Here is a 12352-nt window from a genome sequence, read left to right on the forward strand (position 1 = left end):
GAAGCTAAAGCTCAGATTTACTCGGTAAACAAAAACTTACCAGCAAACCAAGTCGCTCAAATGTGAGACGTCCTTGATCAGCTTGAAAGAACTCGCAGAAAGAAAAAAGATGGCGAAGCCGCCGACGGGAAAGTAAATTGCAAGTAGTAAAGTTTTGTTTGTTGGATGTGTATCAATCTGTTACAATGGCCGGGGGTTCATATTTATACCCCACGCTAACACAATCCTGGCCGATCACGGCAAAACATGATCTATTCTAGGGAATAAAAACTACTTCTAAAAATAAGATAATTCTTGCCAAACCGAAGCCAAAATATCTGGTCAACTTCCTCCTCTTCGGTCAGCAAGACTTTCGACCGTGGCACACGATCACCCACCCAAATCCACCGATCGTACGGCGCAGAACGTTTTCTCCTTTGCAACACTTTTTCTTGACACGTGCCAAAATTTGGTGTCAGCAGCATCTTTTCGTGTCAGCTGGATTTTGCCTTAACCGGTCGCTGCCCGAATGTGAAGTACAGCGACGAGTATTTGTTCAGTCAGGACCTAGGTGAGTCGCACAGAGGCGCCAACCTTATCTGCATGGGGGGTGAAAGTAAATATTGCCTAGTGGAGTTCGTTGCCGTTGACTACCACAAACGTGCAAAGGATTACATGTTCAAGCAAGGGAGTTCCTTTTTCCGCTACATGTTCCGTGTGACCAAATTTTCTTTAGAGTATAATGAGAATGGTAATATAATTACTGGTCACAGCCGGTTTTGGTACTACTTTGCTCCCAAAAACCAAGTTACCAGGCTTGCTTGTCAATTTCATGTGGCATTCTTTATGTGAAAGTTGAGGAACACCAGCAGTTTGTGTATGTTGGGTTTAAGAGGAACTTGTGTTCGTGTTGGATGTAACAGTAGTTCTCAAGTGGTAATTTGTTTGTTCGATAATGAGAATCCGATATGCTCCTGGAGGATAAGTGTGTTGCTTGCTTTGAGAGAACATGTAAACTTCGTAGGGTCGAACAACCCTATTTGGTACGCTTCTCTTAGCCTCTCCTAGCGATCAGTGTTTAAAATAGCGGGCTAAGACATTTAGCGTTTGGTTTTTGTAGAGGCTAAAAACGGATATAGCGGGATATAGCACTCTTTATGAGGCTAAGAAGACCTTCACCCAAACACTAATATGAGAGATGAACTTTATATGAGAACTCAACTCTTTATTCACCATAACTTAGTACAACACATGACTATTGCACTCTTTATGTGGCCACCTTACCATGAGACAACAACCTTGCCATCTCCTACTTGAGACCTCTTATGCCATGGTAGGGGAGTACCCCTATTTATAGGACTCCATGGCTCATATGATTTTTTTCATGTGTCCATCTTGTGTACACTTCATCTAACTCTAGAATTTTCTTCATACTTATCTAACCATATAAATATCTAATTTCTATGGTATTCCATATTTCACCAAGAAGCATGGTGACCATGGTTCATGCATACTCTCTAATCTTCTAGGAGCTTGTCACAATTATGCATTTCTACTTCAACATCATGCATAAATCTCTTGAGTAATTTTACATATAAATATGAAATCAATAAAATTTCATATACCGAAGACATCTTGGACTTCATTCCCTCGTTGCATCGTTGACAAAATACCAAAGTTTGTAAATAACAAAGTTCAATACTAAACTAACAATAAATAAAGACTAATTATATGATTTAGCTGGCTAAATAACCCTTAGTTTAGCGCCTATAGCGGGATATAACCCACTATTAGTGGATTTAATATTTTATAGCTACAAGACGGATGTCCTAGCTTTCTCCTCTCCCAAAGGCTATAGCAGGCTATAGCGGTGGCTATAGCCGGCTATTTAGAACCTTGATAGCGATGCTTGATTAATTTAAGGGAAATTTTTTGTGCTTCTCACTTCATATTCAAATCTCTCAAGCGGTTTACCATATAAACAAGAATCGTTAGAACTAAGCAAAGTGTTTGGTGGAATTTTTGCTTATTTCCACCGATAACCTACTTATAAGCGGAAACAGTCGGTCCCGCAAACAACCAGTAATAAGTGTCTGTGGCCATGCAAGCAAAAGGCTAGAACAAAATGGAGTTCATGTCAGTCCCAACTCCTAAGCCCATTCATTAACTAGGAACCCAACGTTTCGGTTGATACTTGAGTATCACACCAGTATCACACTACAGAGTACCTGTCTGTCTACCTCCAGGCCAAATGCTGTTGTGAATTGGTCCAAGACAAAAACTCATATTACATCGCGTTCTCTTTTCAGTCCATCTCGATGAACGATGAACACACTCTGATCCTTGGCATGAATCAAGGCAAAAGGTGTCTTTGTGGATATTGAAAGAAGTATGCTCCTTTAAAACCACAAGACGAGGAACAACCTGGCATCTTCCGCTTTCTGACCATATCCACTACCACCTTCCAAATATGCTGAACAAAACCCTTAGTGTCTTTGTGGATAATGAAGCTCCCAGGAGGATACACCATACATGTCCTTTGACCTTTGCAAGTGTGTTGCTTTCTCTGAGAGCAAACATGTAAACTTCATAGGGTTGAACGCAAACGACCAAGAATAATAAGCGTCTGTAGCCATGCAAGCAAAGCAAGCCACACAAAATGGTGTTCGGTCCCAACCCCCAAGCCCATTCATTAACTAGGAACACAATGTTTCAGTTGATACTTGAGTATCACACCAGTATCATACTACAGAGTACCTGTCTACCCCAAATGCTGTGAATTGGTCCAAGACAAAACTCATATTACATCGAGTTCTCTTTTCAGTCTATCTTGATGAACAATGAACACACTCCGATCCTTGGCATAAACTAAGGCAAAAGGTATCTTTGTGGATACTGAAAGAAGTATGCTCCTTTAAAACCACAAGATGATAACAATCGAGCATCTTTCGCTTTCTGACCATATCCACTACCACCTTCCAAAGGGATATGTTGAACAGAACCTTGGTGCGCCGCTTTTTTCATGGCAAAGACCAATTTCCAGGCCTGAAATCTTTGTAGAAGGTGGTTTTTCTTGAGATAACAAAGAATACTGCATGCAGAGAGACGGAGTTTAAGTTCTAAACTTGGTACTGTGGATTCTACATGAATTATGCACAACATACAAAATTTTGGAACAAACTAGGAACTGCAGGAATGATAAAGTCTTTGTCCTGTAGCACTTCTTGAAGTGTTTTCCCTTCTTTTACTTTGATCCACTTACTAGAACCTTCAGCAGCACGGAATGCAAGGAATTGTATTGATACTCATTAATGCAACATTACAACACAAGAGCATCTCACTCGATCGTAATTCAGCTAACAGAAGAATATAGTGCAAGATCACTTTCCTAACAGCAATAAAAAAGGACAGTAGTGTTCGTATACCATGTTATTTTCTTTACGTCTTAACTATTCGGTATAATAAGCTAAACATAAACAAAAATAAAGAGCATGCTTAGTTTACATACTTGACGATACAATTGTGCTACTCTTGCTACTGTCTTTTCTTCATCCTCCCCATCAAGTACGCCATCTGGAAGCGACTACGAGTCTACAGTGCCTTCTAGAAGATATCTTAACCTTTCGCTTTTGGACAAAGGTTTGCCAAAACAACCCTAATGTACAAAGGTGAATAATAGTCGGTTAAAGAGTAACAAGTGACATTCTATGTCCTAAAGCTGATCTGTCACAAAACCTGCACTGGCATGCCGAACCTTTACAGTAATGAATGAGGGAAAACCCAAAAGGTTACTTGTGCACTAGATGGTGAAAATAGAAATCACCGAGACAATATTGAGATCTGAGTTGCTAATATCGCTTCATCTCATCAGAGGTTTTGACTTCAAAATATATAATGTGATGCCATTGTTTTCATTTTTCAGGATGTCACTAATAGGAAATATTAACAATGAAGTACAATCAATAAAAAATAGTTTCACGTACAATAATAACACTTCAATTACATCATACCCACTGATGTTTCATTCCTGTCTTGTGATTGTTATATTATTAATATTTCCTAATCCTGAGGACAGCTTAAATGTGCAGCTAAGTTCAAGACCACATGTTATCTGCTAACAAACAGACAGACTTATGGTTCACCAACAACAACGGGATCACCCAACATCTAAAACGACAAAAGATCACCACTTGTTCATACACATCATGAATCATCAAAACTTGTCATTCAAGCCCTTTATCATAATGTTCAATGAAGCAGCTACATCCCATGATGCTTAGAATTTTTTTTATTAAGCAACTGTAACAATAGCATGCAGTACATACCTGATAATACAGATCAATCGTATCCCTTGTGTAAGTGTGGTTCTCATCCCAAGCCAATGGTGGAGAACTTTCTGAGAACATGTTTGATAGTTAAGGATACCGTGAATTCAATCATGTTATTTATACATCTACACATTTAACTCAATCAAAGAATGCACCATGTAATTTTAAAAGGTCAGAACTCAGAAGGATATGAAAAAGTGTCTGTCTCCGGAAAATCCTCAATGAAATCACCTACATGACCTCGGGGTAGAGAAGAAGAACATGCCAGTGGAGCACACCCTGCTCATCCAGCTTCGGCTTCTTTACCCCTGTCAGTTCTTGATAGGAAGCCTCCCCAAGCTTCACCCCTTTCTTCCTCCATTGCAGCAGCAAGATCCTATAGACAACACAACAGTACCAGTCATTCCCACACATTTGAGTGGTAGTATAGCAGTGTTACTAGGACGGTTGGTGCACTAACGCCGCGCCTGTCTGCCTTGATGGAGTATTTGAGTGTAGCTTTATGGTCCAAACAGATTCATGAATAATGCGAAAACGTACTAATCAATATATGCTGATTTGAGTAACGAGTAGATTTGCAAAGCACAAATGAATTAGAATTGCACAAACACAAAATATAATACAGAACATGAAACAATGTTGCGGTACTGCTTCATACTTGTTTTGCTTGGCATTGTCTGACAATTCTCTGATCAACAATGCTTAGACATAATACGTTGGATGATGGCAGCATACTATCAGTCCTTAATTTAATGTGTTTGCACAACCTAATAGAACTAAGGCTACTATTATTGAACTTGCGAATAACAGTATGCGCCATCCTTCAAAGTTCATATTAGAAGAAATGACCAAACATTTGAATTAGAGTAGGATAGGTGTTTTCTGCCTTGGACTTGTGGCCATAAAACCTTGTTATTTGCAGTAGGAACCTTGAGCGCTTCAATCACCTGAACAACAACAACAGAAGCAGTGGTGCTCTAATAGCTCTTTGATATCATCATGTAAAAAACAAAAATGTAACTCCATTAATACACAGCCATGTAAACTAATTCATGGAAGTCATGGAAAAAGTTTATCTATTTATTATGAGTGGGAAGTTACCTTGGTTCAGCGGCTTATGCAGGACCTCAAGTATCTTCAGCTATCTTGCCTCCTTATAAAGTAGTATCTACAAATGGAGTTACCAAATTATTATTTTTTTGTTAGCATGTTATACTTAACATGATATCCCTTGGTGTATGCTCTTTGCTGATGATGTGGTGCTAGTGGATGAGAGTAAAGCAGGGGTAAATAGGAAGTTAGAGCTGTGGAGATGCACGTTAGAGTCAAAAGGGTTCAGACTTAGTAGGACCAAGACCGAGTATATGATGTGCGATTTTAGCGCATCTAGGCATGAGGGTGGTGACGTTAGTCTCGATGGGTAAGTGGTGGCCCATAAGGACACATTTCGGTATTTAGGTTTGATGCTATAAAAGAATGGCGACATTGATGAAGATGTTATGCATAGAATCTCAGCTGGCTGGTTGAAATGGCGTCAAGCTTATGGTGTCCTCTGTGACAGGAGGGTGCCACAAAAACTAAAAGGTAAGTTCTATAGGATAGCAATTTGCCTGGCGAAGTTATACGGTGCTGAATGTTGGCCTACAAAAAGGCGACATGTCCAGCAACTGAGTGTAGCAGAGATACAGATGTTATGGTGGTTTTGCGGGCACACAAGGAGGGATAGAGTCCGGAACAAAGCTATTCGAGAAAAGGGTAGGGGTGGCACCAATTGAGGAGAAGCTTACTCAACATCGGTTGAGATGGTTTGGACATGTCCAACGGAGGCCTCCGGAGGCGCCGGTGCATAGTGGAGTGCTAAAGCGTGTTGATAAGGTAAAGAGGGGTAGAGGTAGACATAAACTGACTTGGAAGGAGTCGGTTAAGAGAGACCTTAAAGATTAGGATATCTCTAAGGAGTTAGCTTTGGATATGAGCGCTTGGAGACTAGCTATCAACGTGCCTGAACCATGACCTTTGTGTCTTTTGGGTTTCATCTCTAGCCTACCCCAACTCACTTGGAACAAAAGGCTATATTGTCGTTGTTGTTGTTGTTGTTGTTGTTGTTGTTGTTGTTGTTGTTGTTGTTGTTGTTGTTGTTGTTGTTGTTGTTGTTGTTGTTGTTGTTGTTGTTGCACGTTATACTTAACCCACCTTCATAACTAAAACTTTAGAACTGAATTTCTTCATAGTTCTGCACTTTGGAATAGCAATCCATCAAGATGCGGAAATATTTCAAAATAGAAAAGAAACAATGTAAGTGGAAACAGAGGCTATGATGGAAACAATGAGAGAAGGCATTAACATTAATAATAGGTTGTTACCTTTTAGCTCGAAAGGTTGAGAATTATGTTGTTACGATTGGAGAAGACTAGGAGAACTGAACTATATTGTTGTATTGAGTTAGGCCCAAAGGGCAATACATATAGAGTACATGAGACACCCCAAACCCTAGAATATATGAAGTGACTAAACTACCCTTGACACATATAGTGACTATAATACCCTTAACAAAACCCTAAGTCAGATCCTTAGATCAAGAGCTAGAGAGCATAATTCCATTTAGCTACTACGGATGTTGATTAGCAATCAAGATTAGACTAGTTCTTAGAATTAGTCTATAATTAGAGATAGAGAGATTAAGTAAGGAGTAGATCAGAGGAGTTCCGGCCTGTCGGCTCTTCTCTGTTGTATTCTGCAGGATCAAGTTTTTGCGAGAAAAGCTTGCTTCTGAGATTCTCTGGAGTTCAACTTCATAATTAAAGTAAGTTTTGGTTTATATTGTTATTCAAGTTTGCAACTCTCTTAAAGGAGTATTCTTAGTTTAAGTGTGGTGCTTAGGCTAGGTTTGCTTGTGAATGCCCCCTATTGTCTTGGATTCGGTGGTTGTATCGTGAAGGTGACTCTTATAGCTTCGTTGAATCCTCTGTAGCCCACCTCTCGTTGATAGGTGAACGGCAGGCTTTTTTCTGTTCTTATAAGAAGAAACTCTGTCTTTGTTCTTATAAGAATTAGCGTCCATGATAGAACAATATAAAGCAAGGATTATTAAGATTAGAATTAAAAACCAGAAGGAATTTCCTTTATCTTGCTATTTTCTTAGTCCCTTGATTGTGAAAGTTGGATTAAGTAAACCTAGTTATATTCACCTATTGTTCCTTTGGGTTCGATATTTAAAACCGGGAAATTTATCTTTGGTGAAGTGCTAGAACAGTATTTTCAATCTGTACCCTTGCGGATATCCCATCTTTATTATGTGCATTTAATTTATACCAACAGTACCCCCTGCAAAACGGGTCAAACTCCAATACACATTCCCTCTTTCATCAACTTAACCAAGTATGCATCCAGCATCCTTACTTCTTTGACATGGCAACAACCATTATCCATCATTAAACATTAATCATCATTGTAAAAGTACTTAGTAGCCAATATTAGTTTCATTAACAAGAATAAAGGTGAGCGGAGCAACTAAGCATAACTACGCTACCCATGATTGTAAACCCCAAGGTGATATTTTCAGATAAAAGTGGCTAGTCATGTCCTTAGGGTTTGAATATTATGACACATGCAATGAAAGTAAATTTCGAATTTAAAGTGACTAGGTGCAATATGATCAAATGGTGCATGCACTTTCCTTATTCCCAAAGTATAGCTACTCAGAATCTTTAGCTTCTGTCTTCCAGTCAATAGTTGTTGCTTCTCCCGTCATTCCTTAACTCATGGTCTTCAGTGCCAACAGACCGCTTTTGTTCTACTTGCAGCAACCAAGCAAACAGACAAACAAACGAACACAACTAAGAACAACACATCAAACAAAAGAGAAGCTAAAGAGAGAGCAGACTAAACGGTATGGCTCGATGCTATGGTTATGAGAGCGAGAGGACGACGGATAACGGAGCTATCATTGAAAAGATGCGACTATCGAGACTTGCATTGCAACGGAGAGGACATGTTTTATGCCTGATTTATTTTAGTTAACCAAAACTAGGTAAAGAATATTTCATAGAAATACCCTACGTTGAACTAATCAAATTGAATTATAAAACTAGGGTTAACTATAAACATATTTAATTTGTAAAAGACTATATATCCCTTATATCATTTAAACATTTAAAGTTTTGGAAACAGAACACATGTGAGATCAACTAATCAAACTATTATATGACTTAGGGTTGATCTAAGCAGGTCATCATTGAAAAGGCATTTATGTTGTTATTAATCATGTTTAATATTGATTTATGTAAAGCCTATATATAAGCCTAAGTTGCTTTTAGTTCAGAAGAGCATTGAATAATCACTAATCAAAATTGATAACTATGTTGAATACCAAAAGTGTAAAACATGATAAACAACATTGCTAACACGTAGTTTATGTCATTACGAACCTAACGCAACATCAACATGCCAAAACGGAGCTATAACGCACAAGATATGGCTAAAACAAGGTCAGTGGCAAAACTATAGTTTCCAGGACCTATTTTTCACATTTTAAATAATTAAAAACAACATTGTATAAAGAAAAAGGACCTCTGGTATAAAAACCAACGGCAGTAGGGTTTAAACTGCTGAAAACATGACCTCTTTTGAACTGCGGTGGATCTCGTCTCGATTACTGAAAAGATCAGGGGGCTTGCTGCAAAAATGCTAGGGTTGTCCGCGTGTTGACCACATTGACACGGTCAGCGCATGCGTGGCGCTGATGTGGCGCACACGTGATAGGTTACTAGGCAGGGTTGACCATTTGTTGACTGGTACACCAAATCGGATCTGAGCCATCGGATCTGGATCAGGCGGCTAGGGTTTTCTCGCCCGTGGTTGGCCGGTTGGTGGCGGTGGTCAGCACGTCGGCATGGCGGGGCGGCCATGGACAGCGGCGGCGGCTCACCGGAGAATGGAGGCGCGGCGTGTGAAGATCTCTTGTTTGGTTTTGATAATTGATGAAACCCTAAGGACTAACCTTTGTACTTAAGTGTGAATTAGTAAAGGTTGTCCTAGCCAAGTAGAGGAGCTTGGAGATCATGGTGGATGCATGGTGATAGTCCAAAAGATGATCAAGTGCTCAAGACTTGCAAAAGAAGAAAGAGAAAAACAAAATGGGCTCAAGGCAAAGGTATAAAGCAATAGGGCCATTTTGTTTTGCACTCAAGACACCATAGAGGGTGTGAGTGGTTTAGGATCGATAGCCGAACTATAAAGAGGGGAAATCTTTCGAAAACTTTGTTTATCATGTGCCTCTAGATATAATTGATCATGTTGATGCATTAGGATCTAGAGTGCTAACTTAACCCTTGCAAAATACTAACACACGTGCACATGGAGAGTACACTTTGTGGTTGGCAAGTTGGAAGCAAGGGTGAAGTGGTTTGACTTAGAACAGCTACTGGTGGTGCATCGAATGCTGCATCGGACGCACAGGTCCGTGCATCCGATGCTACCAACCGAGCAGACTCTGAGTGCAGAGTGCACCGGACACACGACGTGTCGACGTCACCAGGCGCGTCCGATGCTACGTTAAAAGTTGTGTGGGACTTAGGGTTTTAGTGGGCAGTGAGCGAAGTGGCATCAGTGTGTCCGATGCATGCTCATCGGATGCTTCCGATGCGCATTTACCCTCTCTGGAACCTTTCTAGACCCCCATGGATGCTGGGCGAGGGCTCTTCCAACGCGTCTGATGGGTGCGTCCGGTGCTAACGTGGGTTGACCGTTGAGTGTGCATCAACGCATCCGGTGCGTGGCACCGGTGCGTCCGATGCAACATTTACAGCGTTGGCAAGTTCGTTTTGATCGTTGGAGATCAACGGTCATTGTTTGAAGGGCTGACACACGGCGTCGATATGAGCATCGGACGCAACAGAGCTGTGCGTCCGATGCACCCATCTGGTGTGTCCAATGCATAGTTTTCGGTTCTAACGGGAAGGGCAGCCATGGGCTGCCTATTTAAGTGTGAGGGCCGGCTCCTTAGGGACTCTCTTGCTCATTTGAATCATTTGACATCCTTTAGAGCTTTGCTAACACCTTCCCACTCATATGCTTGCTTGATTGTGAATCAAAAGTGAGATTGGGAGTGATCTTAGTGCATTTGCTTGAGAGATTGCATCTAGAAGCACTTGAAGATCGTTGTGGCCGGTGGATTTCTTGTTACTCTTGGAGAGTACCGGTCCTAGATGGCTTGGAGGTGTTGGAGGATGATTGCCAAGAGTTGGTGATTGTTCTGACCATCTCCATTGTTGTAAGGGGTTTGTGATCTTCCCCGGCGGAGTGCCGAATTGATACTCTAGTGGATTGCGCTTGTCATTGAGTTACCGCACTTGTGAGTGGTGTCTAGCGGCCTTGCAGGGCACGGCGAGAGTCACCACCTAGAACCATCAAGGTGTTGGTCGACACAACCGGAGACTAGCTTGTCGGTGCACAAGTGAACTCTGGGTGAACAAATCAAGTGTCATCTATTGTGTTTATTAATTCTCTTGATTCCCGGTGATTGGCTTCATTTCATTCATCTACATCCCGGTGATTGGTTCATTGCCTCTACACGTCGGTATAAAGAGCATTCTTCTCTTTGCATTACTTTTCTTTGCTTGAGTAGCTTGGTAGGTGTGTAGAGTAACTTAGTTGCTTAGCTTGTTCACTAGTTGTAGAAGTAGTGACATAGCCTTTGATTGATTTAGAGATTATAATCACTAGAATTGCAAGTAGGTGGCTTGCCTAACCTTAGAGCTAAGCAAAACCGCGATTTAAACTGTGTGTTTTACTAACCACTTTGCTTAGTAAATTCGTAACCATACTAGGACCTTTCAGCGTTTGCTGGGCACGGGTGGCGAGTGGGATACTACGAAAAAGCTGCGCGAGATCCCGCGAACCCGATGGGAGGCTCCTTGTGGTGGGGAACGGGCCGGAGGGGAGGCTGGAGCGGTGGCGCCATGGACGGCTACTGGAGCTCGCCGAATGGTGGCGCAGAGGCTACGGTGCACAGCAGGTCAAAGCGAGGGCACCGGGAATGCGCGAAAGGGGATGGGAGGGATACTGGAAGCTTCATCACTTCGTTCCGAAGCTCGTGGCAGTGCTCTCGTCGCCGGAGACGCGGTGGCTGCGGAGATCGACGCCGGCGGGTCGAGCTCCTTTGTGCGGTGGCCAGGGGCGGATCCAGCGGTGGGTCAGGGGGGCTCAAGCCCCCCCTACGGCCACCGGAGCCATGGAGCCCCCCTGGAGCCCCTCCATGGATTTTTAGTCCAAGGTGCAAGCAATAGGGGAGGCTGGAGGTCTGTCTGGAGGTAGAAGACGACTAGGCGGGGCGTCGGGCTGCTTAGTGCTCAGTGCTCACAGCTCACGAGTTAGCCCCGGCCCACTAAAAATTCCAGCCACTTAAGCCCAAGTGTGGAGTGCCTAGTTGCTGAACTGCCCAAGGCCCAAGGCCCAAACGCACAAACACAAGGCATGGGTTAGAGCAAGCAAACCTTATCCATCCAACTGCATCCATCCGGCCAGGGCCATCGAGCGGAGGCGGCGGGCGGCGGGCGGCGACCAGGCAGGGGCGGCGCACTGCGGGCGACGGCAGGGGCAGGCGGTCAGCCGGCCAGGGGCAGGCGGTCAGCCGGCCAGGGCCAGGCGCGGCGAGCGGCCCGCGCCCCGCGCCCCAGGGGCGGAGCCCAATTAAGGAACGTGGGTGCCTAGGCAACCAGGCCCAAACCAAAATTCAGTTATTACCATCAATTTTCCACCATATAGGCACCCCCAACACTACAAGAAATCCAGATACTTTCGGCGGCCAAAAACCGCCGAAAATAAGCGACTACCGCCGAAAACAGGTAATTTTCGGCGGCTTTTAGCTAATTTTCGGTGGGATTTGGATGCCGGAAATGGACAGCCAAAAATTAGCACAATTTTCGGCGGCCCCGCCGAAAGTTGATAATTTTCGGCGGCTTCAGGTGAACCGCCGAAAATTGTCCTCGCCACTTTAACTTTCGGCGGTCTGTGTAGCCGCCGAAAATTATCCAGGTTAAGTTTCG

The 12352-nt window shown here is 42.7% G+C and overlaps 1 pseudogene; it reads right to left on the bottom strand.

Moving 5' to 3' along the window:
• Positions 1-2999: 2999 nt before the first annotated feature.
• On the bottom strand, positions 3000-11823 carry LOC120686569 (annotated as a pseudogene).
• Positions 11824-12352: the final 529 nt, after the last annotated feature.

Source organism: Panicum virgatum, chromosome 8N, assembly GCF_016808335.1.
Source record: "Panicum virgatum strain AP13 chromosome 8N, P.virgatum_v5, whole genome shotgun sequence".
NCBI lineage: Eukaryota > Viridiplantae > Streptophyta > Magnoliopsida > Poales > Poaceae > Panicum > Panicum virgatum.